Raw genomic sequence first — 15506 nt, 5'->3', positions numbered from 1 at the left:
CAGACATGACCTCAAGTTATAAATAAAGGAGCAGCAGTCGAACCAGGAAACCATCAGTGGTGGAACAGCCAAAAATCAGCAACGTAAGTGTGTCATATGACAAGATTTATCAAAAAAGAAACACAGAAACCCTTTCAACTAATGCATTTCTCTAGGGTCCTTTTACACGGCCAGACAAGAGCCATGAAAATGAGCGCTGATCCACGAAACAGCCCATTAATCGGCGCTCTTTTGCGCCTTTAACAAGGGACAATGCTTGGATATGTATGGGGACGAGCGATGGTTACTACGATCGTTAATTCCCATACATTTCCATCATGTCGGCAGCACACCTCCCTGTTTACACAGGGACATGTGCTGCCGACTAGCAAACAATTTATTGGCCTCGTAAACAAGTCGATTAGCTGATGAACGAGCGCTTGCTCATTCCTCGGCCGATAGTTGCCCGTATGAATGATGTTATTATCGATCACATCTAAGTTCATGATCTTAGATGTGATCGTTATTAGCTGGATCCTGCTTGTCAGAGACACACAAGACCAGCGTTGGTTTAAGCCGTCAGTCCTGCAGACCTGAAGTATTTAGCTTTGACGGCAAGATACAGCTTCTATGTATACAGAATACATAGAAACTGTATCTGAAGAGAAAGATTTTTTTAAATAAATAACAAATTTAAAAGTTGTTTAAAATGAAATAAAACATTGATTTATTAACAATAAATGGCTTCAAATATTTGCATAGCCGTTAAAGTCTGTAGTCAAATATAAAATGGACACGTAGCGGTTAAGGAGTGATTAAAACTGTATATAAACAATGCAAGCGGCCAATTACTGCATCACAAAACCACGGCAAATCATAATAAAACCGCTTGTGTATTTTTAGAAGCAGTTTTAATGTGTTGTTTTAAACTGCACCTCAACTGCTACATGTGAATATACCCTAACAGAACAAAACAGTCAAGCCTCCTTCCCCCACACAAAAACTATAACTAAACTTTCCCCTCGCATAACATCTACAGCAAAGCCCCCTTACCCTACACAACTGAACTCCAACGCGTTGAGGTCAAATCACGTTTTTTTGCAACAGTAGTTGTAAAATTACTTTTATAACCATGTCATTATCACAGATTTGCGAAAATCTCTACAAATGAAAAACGCAATATGACCATAACCTGTGAATAGATGCTAAAGAAGGCCAAACACATGGCAGATATGGTCAAATCTCCCCATACAAACTAATTAAAGGCTATGTACACCTTTGAAAACTTTTTTTTTCTTTTCTTTTTTTTAATAAAACAGTACATCAGTGTGGAATATTTGCCAACAGTCCCGAATTTGCCGCACGTGTCCCAGCAACTACCATATTCAATTGTACCTGTGTCCTCAGGATGCAGACACAATTGAATATTATGTCAGAGCAAGAAACTATCCAGTCCCTGCTCTGCCATTTACTCCTTCTGAAGCGGAATCCCCAGCAAGAACGTTGTCGACGCTCTGGCCGGGTATTGCGCTCCTAAAGGGAGCCCCTGACGTCTCGGTTTATAGGGTTGGTGCGGATTCCCAGAATACAGTCACAAGATTAACCCAGCACACAGAAAAAAAGGAGAAAATGTCATTGATGCAACGATTATTTAAAATCTTTGTCGTATTTTTCATATATTTAAATTTATATATATATATATATATATATATATATATATATATATATATATATATATATATATATATATATATATATAGATCAATCATGAATGCATAGGCGACCAAAGTCTGAGGATGATAAAGGCCCATTACAGGCCTTTATCACTGCCGCTGTGCACAGAGAAAGATGAGGGTATAGGAGCCTAAGGCGTCTGTCTGCCAGACACTCTGAAAGGAGGTCTCCTTTCAGAGCATCCTTGGATTTTAGTCGCTTATGCATTTATGACTGATCTATATATATATATATATATATATATATATATATATATATATATATATATATATATATATATATATATATGTGCTAGGTTAATCTTGTGACTATCCATATATGGACAGTGATGTCAAGTCCTCCTCCAGGAGAGGAATCCCCGGCCAGCTCGTTGAGGACACTCTGGCTGGGTATTCCGCTCCTAGAAGGAGACCCTGATGTCTCTGTCCATATATAGACACAGGGCTGCCATCAGGGCAGTACTACTGGTACTGCCGTCAGGGGCTTGACCAGAGTGATGAAAAAATAGGGGCCCGCTCACTTCTCAGCTGCTTTAAACATTTGAATAAGGGCCCCAGCATTAGTCAATTGGAGATAGGACGGACCCTGCAATGTAATAGGGCCTATTCCTTACTCTGAAGTAACTAACGCTGGGGCCCTGAGAGGACTTACAGAAGAGGAAGATGCAGCATGAGAAGCAGAAGTTCCGTGTGGAGAGAGCCGTCCATCAGACACGTCCCTCTCTACACAGCCGACTGGACCTGCAGGCTGGTGAGTGTCCCCCCCTCTCCATCCCGCTTCCCATTCCCCCTGACCCCACTTGTAGAATATATAAAGTATGTTAAAATGTTTTTGATTTTTTTTTTGTTTCCCTAGTGTCTTTTTGCCTCGATTTTCGCAATCGTGACAAAAATGGCGCAGTTTTGCCACGATAATATAAAAATCACGGCAATACACGCTATTTGTGCCGCGATTACGAAAATTGCATAAAAAAAGGATACAAAATATAAAAAAATAGTGCTGTTAGGCTATATTCTCACAGTGCGGTCAAATCATGTTTTTGCCACGATTTTGCAAAAATTGTGCCCAAAAAAATGGGATTTGACCGCACTGTGTAACTAGACTAAGATCTTATTCAGACGGCCGTGTTCGGTCCGTGATATACGGAGCGTGTATTTCCCAGGCCGACCACAATTCAGGGAGCCAGACTCCTAGCATCACAGTTATCAATGCTGCTAGGAGACCCTGCTTCTCCGCGGGAATGCTGCCCCATGCTGTAACAATGTTTTCAGTACGGGACTGGGGACAGTATTCCCACGGGAAAGGGAGGGACTCCTATGATTATAGATAACTGTGATCGCTTCTCTGCCTTTTGGCTAAGATCAAGTGTAGTACCTGCTCAAGCTGAGGTTAGTAATCATCCCTGCCAGTGGTTCAGCGGCCATCGTAGGGGGATGACAGAACGCCGAGGTGAGGGCAGGGAACCACAACGGTCATGGCTCTGGTGTACGCATTTGGTTTAAAGGTACCATTTGTAGGTGACCAGGCGACCACCGGATCGAGGTCAGGAGGTCGGGTAGTTTGGAAGCCCGAGTTGCTATGTGCCCCAGGGCTGGTGACCCTGGGGTGCCCTAACTCACTGGCGGTGGGATCCCACTGAGTGAAGGTACATTTGCACGCACTCTCTTTCACACTATATGAGCACACACCTTTATTCTCCCGGCCTTCTGGCTGGGAGATGAGGAATTTTTATACATGGCGGATGTCCAGGCTGTATCACAGCGTACATCCACTTATTTAATTTTGTTTTTCACTGTGTGTTTGTCACGTTTGTTTACAGGATTTCGGATGCGAGGTGTAAGTAGAAGCAGGCTCCAAGGTGGACACTGGGGTGGCAGCCTAGGTTGAAGCCTTGGAGTGTTGTTGGGTCTCCCTAAGCTCCGGCAAGGGGGAATCATCGATCCTCGATCCTCTTGGCCTCAGGCTTGGAGGGTCAGGGAATGGTTATGCGGGGCCTCTCTCTTTTAAGAGAAGGGCTGCGATAGATCGCATCCTTGTGCACTTTTTGTGTGGCACTCCTGCACTTTTTTTTTGCACTTGGGTGATAGAAAGCACGGCTCGGGCTTTCAATAAAAAACTGTGATACAAGAAACCCGGCTCCCTGAACTGCGGTCGGTCTGGGAAATATGGCCGATACACGGTCCGTATATCACAGACCGAACATGGACGTCTGAATAAGGCCACTTGTCCACTTGTCTCCTATTTTTGGTGCGGACTGGGCACTGAAAATTCACTACAAATTACAATATAAGGCTATATTCAGACGAACGTGTGTGAAATCAGTCGTCAATAATGGCCGTTTTTCACAGCCGATTTGCACCCGAGATCAGTGAAAGTGGACAAAAATAGGACATGTCCAATTTTTTTTACATGCCCTTCACACGGTCCATTAAAGCAATGACCGTGTGAATAGCCCCATAGAAATCCATGCAGCTGTGTGATGACCATTAAAAAAACGTCCTTCACACAGACGATTAACAAAACCCCATGCACATGCAACAGTAAAAAAATCTGCGTGGAATTTAGGACGTGCTGCTGATTTTTAAATCAGCTGCATGCCTATTACGTTGCAGAATTGTAACATAATTCATCCTTTACAATGTGCAATGTTAAATACTTTTGTGTCAAAAAAGAAAAAAGTATAGTAGGTATGATACCTTTGTTGGCTAACCATAAAAGTTCTATATGCAGCTTTCAGAGCACACAGGCCCCTTCGTCAGTCAATTTACAAATGAATGACTGATAAAAAAAAAAAGCACAACTTTTTAAGATGTTACACAAACACAATTAGTACATGAGGTGATACATCATTAGGATAAGCCGGGGCAATAAAACTGAGGTTATAGGGGTGATGACTTAGGAGTTAAGGCATCTGGAGTCAGTCTGATGGGGGATGTGACGTGTGTCCATGTAGTGGCTCATAAATTCAGGTGTTAGATTGAGGCCTTGTCTCAATGACTGGAATTTTATCATCTTGAATTCCCAAATTTTTCTTTGTCTGTTGTTTTTTAAATGACCCTTCAGTATTAGGACCTTTAAATCTGCCAAACTGTGATGAGGTCCAGAGTAGGGATGCACGATGCATCGAAACTTCCATACTGTTTCGATACTGTGCTAATGAGCGGCGGCACTGAAGACAGAAGATGGCGGGCGCACTGCAAAACACCCCCATGTTCTGTCTTCAGTGCCTAAACCGCCGCTCATTAGTCCAGCACCATCACCTCAGGCTGACCGCGTGCGCACTTACTGTCAGGAGCAGGGCAATGGCTGTATTATACAGCTGCAGCCCTACTCTATAACGCTGGAGGTCAGAGAAATCTCATCTCCGCCTCTATTCCCCTGAATGCTGCGATCAAAGCTGACCACCACCGCAGCATTCAGGGAAAAATGAGAATTCCTGTGACACGATCGAGGGCCATACCATATATGGCCAGACAGCCCAGGGTCCATTGAAGGACCTCTGGCCTGCCTTACCATATTTCCTGTTGTTAGGGCATACTTAGGTATGTCCTAACAACTGCCCGTGTAGTATCCGTACACAGGCTAATGTACTGGTATATAGATATACGCCTGTTTAATATCAGTATATATATATATATATATATATATATATATATATATATATATATATATGCCAGTGCATTAAAGTTTAAAAATAAAGTAAAAACATAAAGTAATATTAAATGTTTAAAAAATGCACATACACCTTTTTTTACAATAAACATTAAAATAAGTCTCAATACTTATGACTGAGAAACATAAAGGGGTTGATTACTATTAATGTGAGGCACGTGGAGGTTAAATTCATCATCACACCACGCGCCTCACATCAGAAAATGGAAGAACCTTTTTTTTTTTATTACTGTTCGCAAAGTATCGTTTTGGTATTGAAATCGCAAAACTACACAAAGTATCGGTATCGAAGTCCAAATTCTGGTATCGTGACATCCCTAGTCCAGAGAAGTGTTTTCCCACGGGTGGATCCAACTCCTGTTTTATTGTATGTCTGTGAAGATTCATCCTGGTTTGTAGTTTTTGTATGGTTTCCCCAATGTAGATTCCTTTACTGATGCACCTTGTACACAGGATCATGTACACTACATTGGAGGATGTACAGGAGAAGGTGCCAGTGATTTTATAGTCCGGTTGTCTTTGGTATGTGGATGGTATTTGATGACAAGATGTTGGTACAGGTCTTGCATTTTCTACTGTTGCAAGGAAAGTTGCCAGTCTCTGATGGTGATGAGAAGGGCACTTCTGACCAGGAGATTCCTTAGGTTTGGTGGCTGTTTGTATGCAAGGAGAGGTAAATCCGGGGATATTTCCTTCAGTTTATTGTCTTTGTTGAATATAGGTTGGAGATCAGCAGCAATTTTTCTCAAGATGTTAATTTGTGGGTTGTATATGACCACTAGGGGCACCCTGCTGTTGTCTTCCTTCTTTTTGTTCTCCAGAGTATTGCTCCTTGGAATTCTTGTTGCTCTGCAGATCTGATCGTCTATAATCCTTGGATGGTATCCCTTTTGTAGGAATGTATTCCAGTGATAGCCGGTGTTGTTTTCTGTCTTCACTGTCTGAACAGATCCGTATGTAGTGCATTGCCCGGCTGTAGATGATGGATTTCTTTATGTGTCTCGGATGGAAGCTGTTCCATCTCAGATATGCTGGACGGCCTGTAGGTTTATGGTAGATTGTTGTTTGTATGGTATTGTTTCCCATGTATATGGTCATGTCCATGAAATATATTTGAGATGTAGAGTAGTTGAGAGTGAGTTTGATGGTAGGATGGAACTTGTTGAAGTTTTTATGGAAAGAAAGCAGTTCATGTTCAGAGCCTGTCCAGATTATCAGCAGGTCATCAATGTACCGGAAATATGCTAAAGGTTTAGTTGCGCAGGTTGATAAAAACTCTTCCTCTAGTTTGGCCATGAACAGGTTAGCATATTGTGGTGACATTCTGCTACCCATAGCGCTTCCCATACATTGCAGATATATGTCTTTGTCAAATAAAAAATAATTGTGATGGAGTTTGAACCTGATGAGTTGTAGGGCTGGCTCCAGGGCCGCCATCAGGAATTTCAGGGCCCCCTACAGCTACATTTTCTGGGCCCCCCTACCGTGGCACCGCCTGTTAACGGTACTCCGTCCAGTACTATGTCATGGTACCCAGGGCCGCCATCAGGGGGGGTATTATGGGTACTGATGTGAGAGGCCCGGCCAAACCTAATTGAAAGGGGGGCCCGGCAAACTGCCGCGACTTGCCTTTGGTAGAAAAAAAAACAGGCCCCTGCAATGGGGCCCGTTTTTTTCACCAAAAGAATGTCATGAGCTGCGGGCCCCCCTTTCAATTAGGTTTGGCCGGGCCTCTCACATCAGTACCCCTAATACCCCCCTGATGGCGGCCCTGGGTAGCATGGGGGCCGTCAAACACCGCCGCCTGTGCGACCGATCACGCGCACCCGCAAACTCCCGCGCATGCGCACCGGCGACCGCCTGGAACCGCGCACCGAATTTTGAGGCAGATTTTGACCTGCCCACACTATCTTGCCGCGTTTTTTGCCCACGGCGATTGAGGACAGCAGACAGAAAACGCAGCGAAAAATGCATTTTCTGCCTCCCATTGATTTCGATGGGAGGTCAGAGGCAGAACCGCGGCAAGAAAGGACGTGCTGCTTTTTCTTTTTTCCGCGACTGGCTCCCATTGATTTCAGATTAAATCAATGGGAGGCGGTTTTGGAAGTTTTTTGGTGCTGATTCTGACGCAGTGTCCGAGTCAATATCAAGGCCCAAAAACTCTGTGAACTGGGCCTTATTGTTAGGGCTTATTCAGACGAACGTGTAATACGTCCGTGAAACGTGTGTGATTTTCACGCGCGTTGCACGGACCTATGTTACTCTATGGGGCCGCGCAGACTGTCAGTGATTTTCACGCGCCTCGCACGGACCTATCCTACTCTATGGGGCCGTGCAGACTGTCAGTGATTTTCACGCAGCGTGTGTCCGTGTGTCCGCTGCGTAAAACTCACGACATGTCCGATATTTGTGCATTGTTCGCGCATCACGCACCCATTGAAGTCAATGGGTGCGTGAAAATCACGCCCAGCGCTTCCGCAGCCGTATAAACTATGAATGAAAACAGAAAAGCACCACGTGCTACAAACATACAAACAGAGTGTCATAATGATGGCGGCTGCGCGAAAATCACGCAACCGCGCATCATACGCTGCTGACACACGGAGCTGTTATGGACCTTTTGCAAGCGCAAAACGCCACGTTTTTGCGCGCGCAAAAAGCACACGCTTGTGTAAATCCGGCCTTAGGGTAGGAACACACTAGGCATGAACACTGCGGATTTTATGCAACACATTTTATTGTGTAAAATCCGCAGCGTATTACAGTCGCAGCCGAGGGGGTCAGATATGAACAAATCTCATCCACACGCTGCAAAAATAATGGACCTGCAGTGTGACTGCAGTCGCATGTCAATTTATTCTGTGGAATCGCTGCTCCTCTGTTGCGGAAATGCTGCGGTTCTGCCGCAAAAATCACAAATGAGAAAAAAAAAAAGGCACTTTTTTAAATTTATAAAAAAGTTTAGACTTGCCCCGGCCGTAGTCCTGGTGACGCGATCCTCTATTCTTAGCGTAGCCCCGCCTCCTGTCATGACGTTTCATCCCATGTGACTGCTGCAGCGGTCACATGGTCTACAGCGTCATCCCAGGAGGCGGGGCTACGTTCAGAAGAGAGAGATGCGTCACTTAAACTACGGCCGGGGTAAGTCTAAACTTTTTTTTCCCTGCAGGATTCCCGCAGCGGACATGCCTCACGAAACCTGCGCCACTATTTGGTGCGGTTTTGCTGGCGGAATTCCCTGCGGCTACCGGGGCGGATAAGCTGTGTAGTTTTACTCAGCATATCCGCCTAGTGTGTCCCTTATGATGTCGCTCCTGGAGCTGCTGCCGCTCTCTAAATAGGCAATTGGTCCAGTAGAATTTGGAATTATTTTTTTTTGTGAACCAGCTTAAAAAAATACAAAACTTTTGTGTTAGGGCCTGTTCACATCACCGTTCGCTTCCGCTCCGGGGTTCCGTCTGAGGTTTCTGTCGGGTGAACCCCGCAACGGAAAGTGAAAGTGATAGCACAGCTTCCGTTTCCATCACCATTAGCGCAGTCGACTGCGCTATTAATTCCGTCCGAAAACCAGCCGGAATGGTGACGAACGGAAACCATTAGCGATGTTTCCGTCACCATTGAGATCAATGGTGACTGAAACGGAAGCTGTGCTGTCACTTTCACTTTCCGTTGCGGGGTTCACCCGACAGAAACCTCAGACGGAACCCCGGAGCGGAAGCGAACAGTGATGTGAACAGGCCCTAACACAAAAGTTTTGTATTTTTTTAAGCTGGTTCGCAAAAAAAAATAATTCCAAATTCTACTGGACCAACTGCCTATTTAGAGAGCGGCAGCAGCTCCAGGAGCGACATCATAAGGGACACACTAGGCGGATATGCTGAGTAAAACTCCACAGCTTATCCCGGGAGCCGCAGGGAATTCTGCCAGCAAAACCGCACCAAATAGCGGCGCAGGTTTCGTGAGGCGTGTCCGCTGCGGGAATCCTGCAGGGAAAAATAAGTTTAGACTTGCCCCGGCCGTAGTTTAAGTGACGCATCTCTCTCTTCTGAACGTAGCCCCGCCTCCTGGGATGACGCTGTAGACCATGTGACCGCTGCAGCAGTCACATGGGATGAAACTTCATGACAGGAGGCCGAGCTGCGCTAAGAATAGAGGATCGCGTCACCAGGACTACGGCCGGGGCAAGTCTAAACTTTATCAATTTAAAAAAGTACCTTTTTTTTCTTCTCATGTGTGATTTTTGCGGCAGAACCGCAGCATTTCCGCAACAGAGGAGCGGCGATTCCACAGAATACATTGACACGCTGCGGCTTAAAAAGTCACACGGCAGGTCCATTATTTTTGCAGCGTGTGGATGAGATTTGTTGAAATCTCATCCACTCTGCTGCGACTGTGATACGCTGCGGATTTTCCACAATAAAATGTGTGGCATAAAATCCGCAGTGTTCATGCCTAGTGTGTTCCTACCCTAAGGCCGGATTTACACAAGCGTGTGCTTTTTGCACGCGCAAAAAACGTGGCGTTTTGCGCATGCAAAAGTTCCATAACAGCTCAGTGTGTCAGCAGCGTATGATGCGCGGTTGCGTGATTTTCGCGCAGCCGCCATCATTATGACACTCTGTTTGTATGTTTGTAGCACGTGGTTCTTTTCTAATTTCATTCACAGTTTATACGGCTGCGGAAGCGCTGGGCGTGATTTTCACCCACCCATTGACTTCAATGGGTGCGTGATGCGCGAACAATGCACCAATATAGGACATGTCGTGAGTTTTACGCAGCGGACACACGCTGCGTGAAAATCACTGACAGTCTGCACGGCACCATAGAGTAACATAGTTCCGTGCGAGGCGCGTGAAAATCACGCGCGTTGCACGGACGTATTACACGTTCGTCTGAATAAGCCCTAACAATAAGGCCCAGTTCACAGAGTTTTTGGGCCTTGATATTGACTCGGACACTGCGTCAGAATCAGCACCAAAAAACTTCCAAAACCGCCTCCCATTGATTTAATCTGAAATCAATGGGAGCCAGTCGCGGAAAAAAGAAAAAGCAGCACGTCCTTTCTTGCCGCGGTTCCGCCTCTGACCTGCCATCGAAATCAATGGGAGGCAGAAAATGCATTTTTCGCTGCGTTTTTTGTCTGCTGTCCTCAATCGCCGCGGGCAAAAAACGCAGCAAAAAAACGCGGCAAGATAGTGTGGGCAGGGCAAAATCTGCCTCAAAATTCTTTAAGGAATTTTGAGGCAGATTTTTTTTTGCCTGCAAAATACTGTGTGAACAGGGCCATACATAAACAACACTTTGAGATAATTTACTCACTGTCAGAAGAGCTGCTCCCACTCCAGTCCTCTTCCGGCGATGTCTTCCAGGGGAGGTCTTCGGTCCAGACGTCCAGTCCTTCACCTCCAGCCAGGCTCCAGGTAAGTTTTGTCCATGTGGGTCCGCGGCTGCGCGCGCTTCGTTCGCGGGCGGCCGGTCGCGGGTGCGCGCGCGGTCGATCGCGGGTGCGCGCGTGGGCGGTCTCCAGTGCGGGCGTTCGTGGATGCGCGCTCGCGAGTGCGCACGCCCGGGAGTTTCATTGTGCGCGCGATCGGGTGCGCGCGCGCGGGCGGACGGTTTGACGGCCCCCCATGACGAGGGGAGGGGGCCCGCTGCAGCAGCAGCAGCAGCAGCTCACGACATTCTTTTGGTGAAAAAAACGGGCCCCATTGCAGGGGCCCGTTTTTTCCTACCAAAAGAATGTCGAGGCAGTTGCCGGGCCCCCCTTTCAATTAGGTTTGGCCGGGCCCCTCACACCACTACCCCTAATACCCCCCTGATGGCGGCCCTGGCTGGCTCTGTCGCTAGATTGTTCTTTTGAAGAAAGTGTTGGCATGCGGCTATACCATCCTCATGGGGGATGTTAGAATACAGAGACTCCACATCCATAGTTGCCAATATTGTTCCCTCTGGTAGTGGACCTAGGGCTGAGAGTTTGCAGAGGACGTCTGTGGTGTCTTGGACATAACTGGGTGTGCACCTCACCAAGGGCTTTAGAAGATTTTCCACCCAGCCAGAAATATTCTCAGTTAAAGTCCCAACACCTCAAATGATTGGTCTCCCTGGATTACCTTCTTTATGTATTTTAGGTAACATGTAGAATGTACCCATTCTGGGATTTTTTACTGTCCTTTACAATGTAAAGGGTTAATTTGTTGTAAATCCCTAGCAAATTCTGTAAGGCTACACGAATACATTGAGGAATTGGGTGCACAAAATCTGCATCAAAACCGCAGGTAATTCTGCAGGTAAAATCTGCATGCAATAATGCATTTTTTGATACATTTTTATGTGTGGTTTTTACATTTTGATGCGGAAATAGGTGCAGGTTTTATGCAGCAGATTTTTTGTAATTTTTTTTAAACTAGTCAGAAACAATTTGTGAGTGGAAACGCAAGATAAATTGACATGTACCATATTTTCAAACACGCACCGCTAGTCAATTTTTATGCAGAAAATATCTGCGATACGTAGATGAACTTTCTTGATCTCATTTACTTTGCTGGTACTGTATTACCCTGCGAAAATACCCGCGACAAATTTGCACGTAATAAGTATCGTGTGCATTTGGCCTAACAGAGGTTTTTTTTAACTCACCCTAAGGCCGTATTCACACATGTTGCATTTGATACGGATAACGATGACATGCCGATGATTCTGCATCCCATGCATATGAGGTTTCCGCAACCCAGTTCACATGCTGTGACAAATTTTCCACCTGTATTTTTGTCCGCACCATGAAAAGAAATCCGCCACAGCAATAAGTAGCATCCTGATTATTTTTGCATGGAAAAGCCGAGGATAAGCAACTTTGAATGACAATGGGACTCAGGCCTTTTTCACACAGTTTTTTGCAGGCAGAAAAATCTGCCTAGAAATTCTTTCACGCTTTCTATTCCTCCCATTGATGTCAATAGGAGGTCAGAGACGGAAATGCCCGAAGAAAGGGCATGTCACTTCTTGTTTCCGCACGTGTTTTTTTCCACTTTTTCCACTTGCGGGAAAAAAACGCCTTCACCTCCCATTGAAATCAATAGGAGGCGATTTTGGCCGTTTTTTGCCGCAGTTTCCAACACGGTTTCCGTGGCTAAAAATGCGGAAAAAAACTCACTGTGTGAACAGGGCCTTATTCTTGTGCGTATCTGCTACACGCTTATGGCACATCTGCGTCAGAAATCAAAGGGAAAGCCTCAGATTTTTGATGTTGAAAAACACATTGAACTTTAACTCCTTAACGCCGAAGGACGGATATATCCGTCCTCAGCAGCTGCTAGTTCGCGCAGGAGGACGGATATATCCGTCCTGTGATCGCGCGGGTACTGACAGCGTACCCATGCGATCAGCGGCAGGAGCACGGCTGTTATACACAGCCTGGCTCCTGCTGCAACTGCCGGAATCGAAGCGCGCTCCGATTCCGGCAGTTTAACCCATTAAATGCCGCTGTCAATAGTGACAGCGGCATCTAATGTGTTTGACAGAGGGAGGGAGCTCCCTCTGTCACCCGATCGGCGCCCCCGCAAACAAATCGGGGGTCGCCGTCGGGTTTCCATGACAGCCGGGGGTCTAACAAAGACCCCCAGGTCTGTCTTCAGCATCTGCCTGTTAGGCGATGCCAGAGGCATGACCTAATAGGTTGCCTGTCAGTTTTACACTGACAGGCAATAATGCTTCGGTATACTAAGTATACCAAAGCATTATATATGCGATCAACAGATCGCATAGTGAAGTCCCCTGATGGGACTTAAAAAAAAAATGACAATCAGTTAAATAAAGTTTGTGAAAAAAAAAAAAAAAAAAATTACAGTCAAAGTCAAATAAAACTACTTTTTTGGCCCAAAAAGTGGTTTTATTTAGTAAAACTGTCAAAACAAATCACACATACACATATATGGTATCCCCGCGATCGTAACAACTTGACCAATAAAATGAACACATTAATTAAACCGCCGGATGAACGGCGTCCAAAGAAAACGCAAAAAACAACGGCAAAATTCTCTCTTTTCTCCCATTCCCCCCCAAAAAAATAAAATAAAAGTTAATCTATAAGTCCTATGTACCCCAAAATAGTACTAATGAAAACTACACATTGTCCCGCAAAAATCAAGCCCACATACGGCCACATTGACGGAAAAATAAAAACGTTACGGCTCTTGGAATGCGGCGATGCAAAAACAAGTAATTTTTTTCTAAAAGGGTTTTTATTGTGCAAACGTAGAAAAAACATATAAAACCTTTACATATTTGGTATCCCCGTAATCGTGCCGACCCATAGAATAAAGTTAACATGTTATTTACGCTGCATAGTAAACGGCGTAAATTTATAACGTGAAAATTAATGCTGGAATAGCTGCTTATTTTCAATTCTCTCCTAAAATAAAGTTAATAAAAGTTAATCAATACATTATAAGCATCTAAAAATGGTACAATTACAAAATACAACTCGTCCCGCAAAAAACAAGCCCTTATACGGCTATGTCGACGGAATAAAAAAAAAGTTACGACTCTTGGAATGCGACCGTGAAAAAACAAGAAATAATCCTTGGTCATTAACGTGCAAAATGGCCCGGTCATTAAGGGGTTAATGGCAACATAAGAACGGAGCATTAGTGCACCTTATATCCTCACAAGCGCCCCCCCACCACTTAAGGCTCCCTTCACATCATGTTGTTGCCCTAAGTTTATCGTGTACGTCTGGGAATCTCCTAACGTACACTATATACAACGTAAACCATAATTCACAAGGCTCCATTATGTCCTATTAGCCTCGGTCAGGCTGGCAGCCGTCGGTATACCTTATTTTTGAAGGATGGAATAGCGTAGTAGACTTTGTTATTCCATCCTGAGAGAATGCACAAAAAACAGTATACCGCTCCTGACATTAGTATGTGGAAAGTGATGTCAGGAGTCCCCAGGCAGAGCATCACAAGTGCTCTACCCGTGGACTTTGTCCCTGGGAAAGCTCCTGACATCACTGTCCATATACATGGCCGCAATCAGGGGGGTATTAGGGGTAGTACTGTAGGGGGCCCGGCCAAACTTAATTGAAAGGGGGGCCCGGCAACTGCCGCGACTTGCTTTTGGTAGAAAAAAACAAGCCCCTGCAATGGGGCCTGTTCTTTTCACCAAAACAATGTCGTGAGCTGCTGCGGGCCCCCGAGCTGCGGCAGCGGGCCCCCCTTTGATCACCGCCGCGCGAAACACCACCGCTTGCGCGCGTACGAGCGCGCACGACCGCAAGCACGAGCCCACGACCGCGCACGAGCCCACGCGCGAACGACCAGGCGCGCCGCCGAGAGGGAGCAACACAAGTACATCGACGGGGAAGGACAGCCACACAGGGACAGCGGCGCACGGTTACTTACCTGCTGGCCCGCCTCCGACTCCGCCTCCTCGTCCTCCTTGTCTTCCTTGTCCTCCTCCGCCTCCTCGTCTGACTCCGCCTCCTCCTCCGCCTCCTCGTCCTCCTCCTCCTCCGCCTCCTCGTCCGACTCCGCCTCCTCCTCCTTCTCCAGAGCGTAGCTGCGTAAGGAGAGGGGGGGGAGTCTAGTTGCGCGGCGGAAGTTCTACGATCCCCGCCATTTTCTGGAGCCTGGAGCCTGGAGGTGAAGGACGACATCTGGACCGAAGACATCGCCTGAAGAGGACTGGAGTTGGAGCAGCTCTTCTGACACGGTGAGTAAAGTGTCTCAAAGTGCTGTTTAAGTATGGCCCTGTTCACACAGAGTATTTTGCAGGCCGAAAAAATCTGCCTCAATATTCCTTAAAGAATTTTGAGGCAGATTTTGACCTGCACACACTATCTTGCTGCGTTTTTTGCTGCGTTTTTTGCCCGCTGCGATTGAGGACAGCAGACAAAAAACGCAGCGAAAAATGCATTTTCTGCCTCCCATTGATTTCGATGGGAGGTCAGAGGCGGAACCGCGGCAAGAAAGGACGTGCTGCTTTTTATTTTTTCCGCGACTGGCTCCCATTGATTTCAGATTAAATCAATGGGAGGCGGTTTTTGGAGTTTTTTGGTGCTGATTCTGACGCAGTGTCCGAGTCAATATCAAGGCCCAAAAACTCTGTGAACTGGGCCTTAT

General features: G+C 45.9%; 1 pseudogene; it reads left to right on the top strand.

Moving 5' to 3' along the window:
- Positions 1-3048: 3048 nt before the first annotated feature.
- Positions 3049-3118, top strand: LOC142751157 (U2 spliceosomal RNA; annotated as a pseudogene).
- The last annotated feature ends 12388 nt before the right edge of the window (positions 3119-15506 follow it).

This window comes from Rhinoderma darwinii, chromosome 3 (assembly GCF_050947455.1).
Source record: "Rhinoderma darwinii isolate aRhiDar2 chromosome 3, aRhiDar2.hap1, whole genome shotgun sequence".
NCBI lineage: Eukaryota > Metazoa > Chordata > Amphibia > Anura > Rhinodermatidae > Rhinoderma > Rhinoderma darwinii.
Note: the sequence above shows the minus strand (reverse complement) of the source record. Positions and strands in the feature narration are given on the sequence as shown.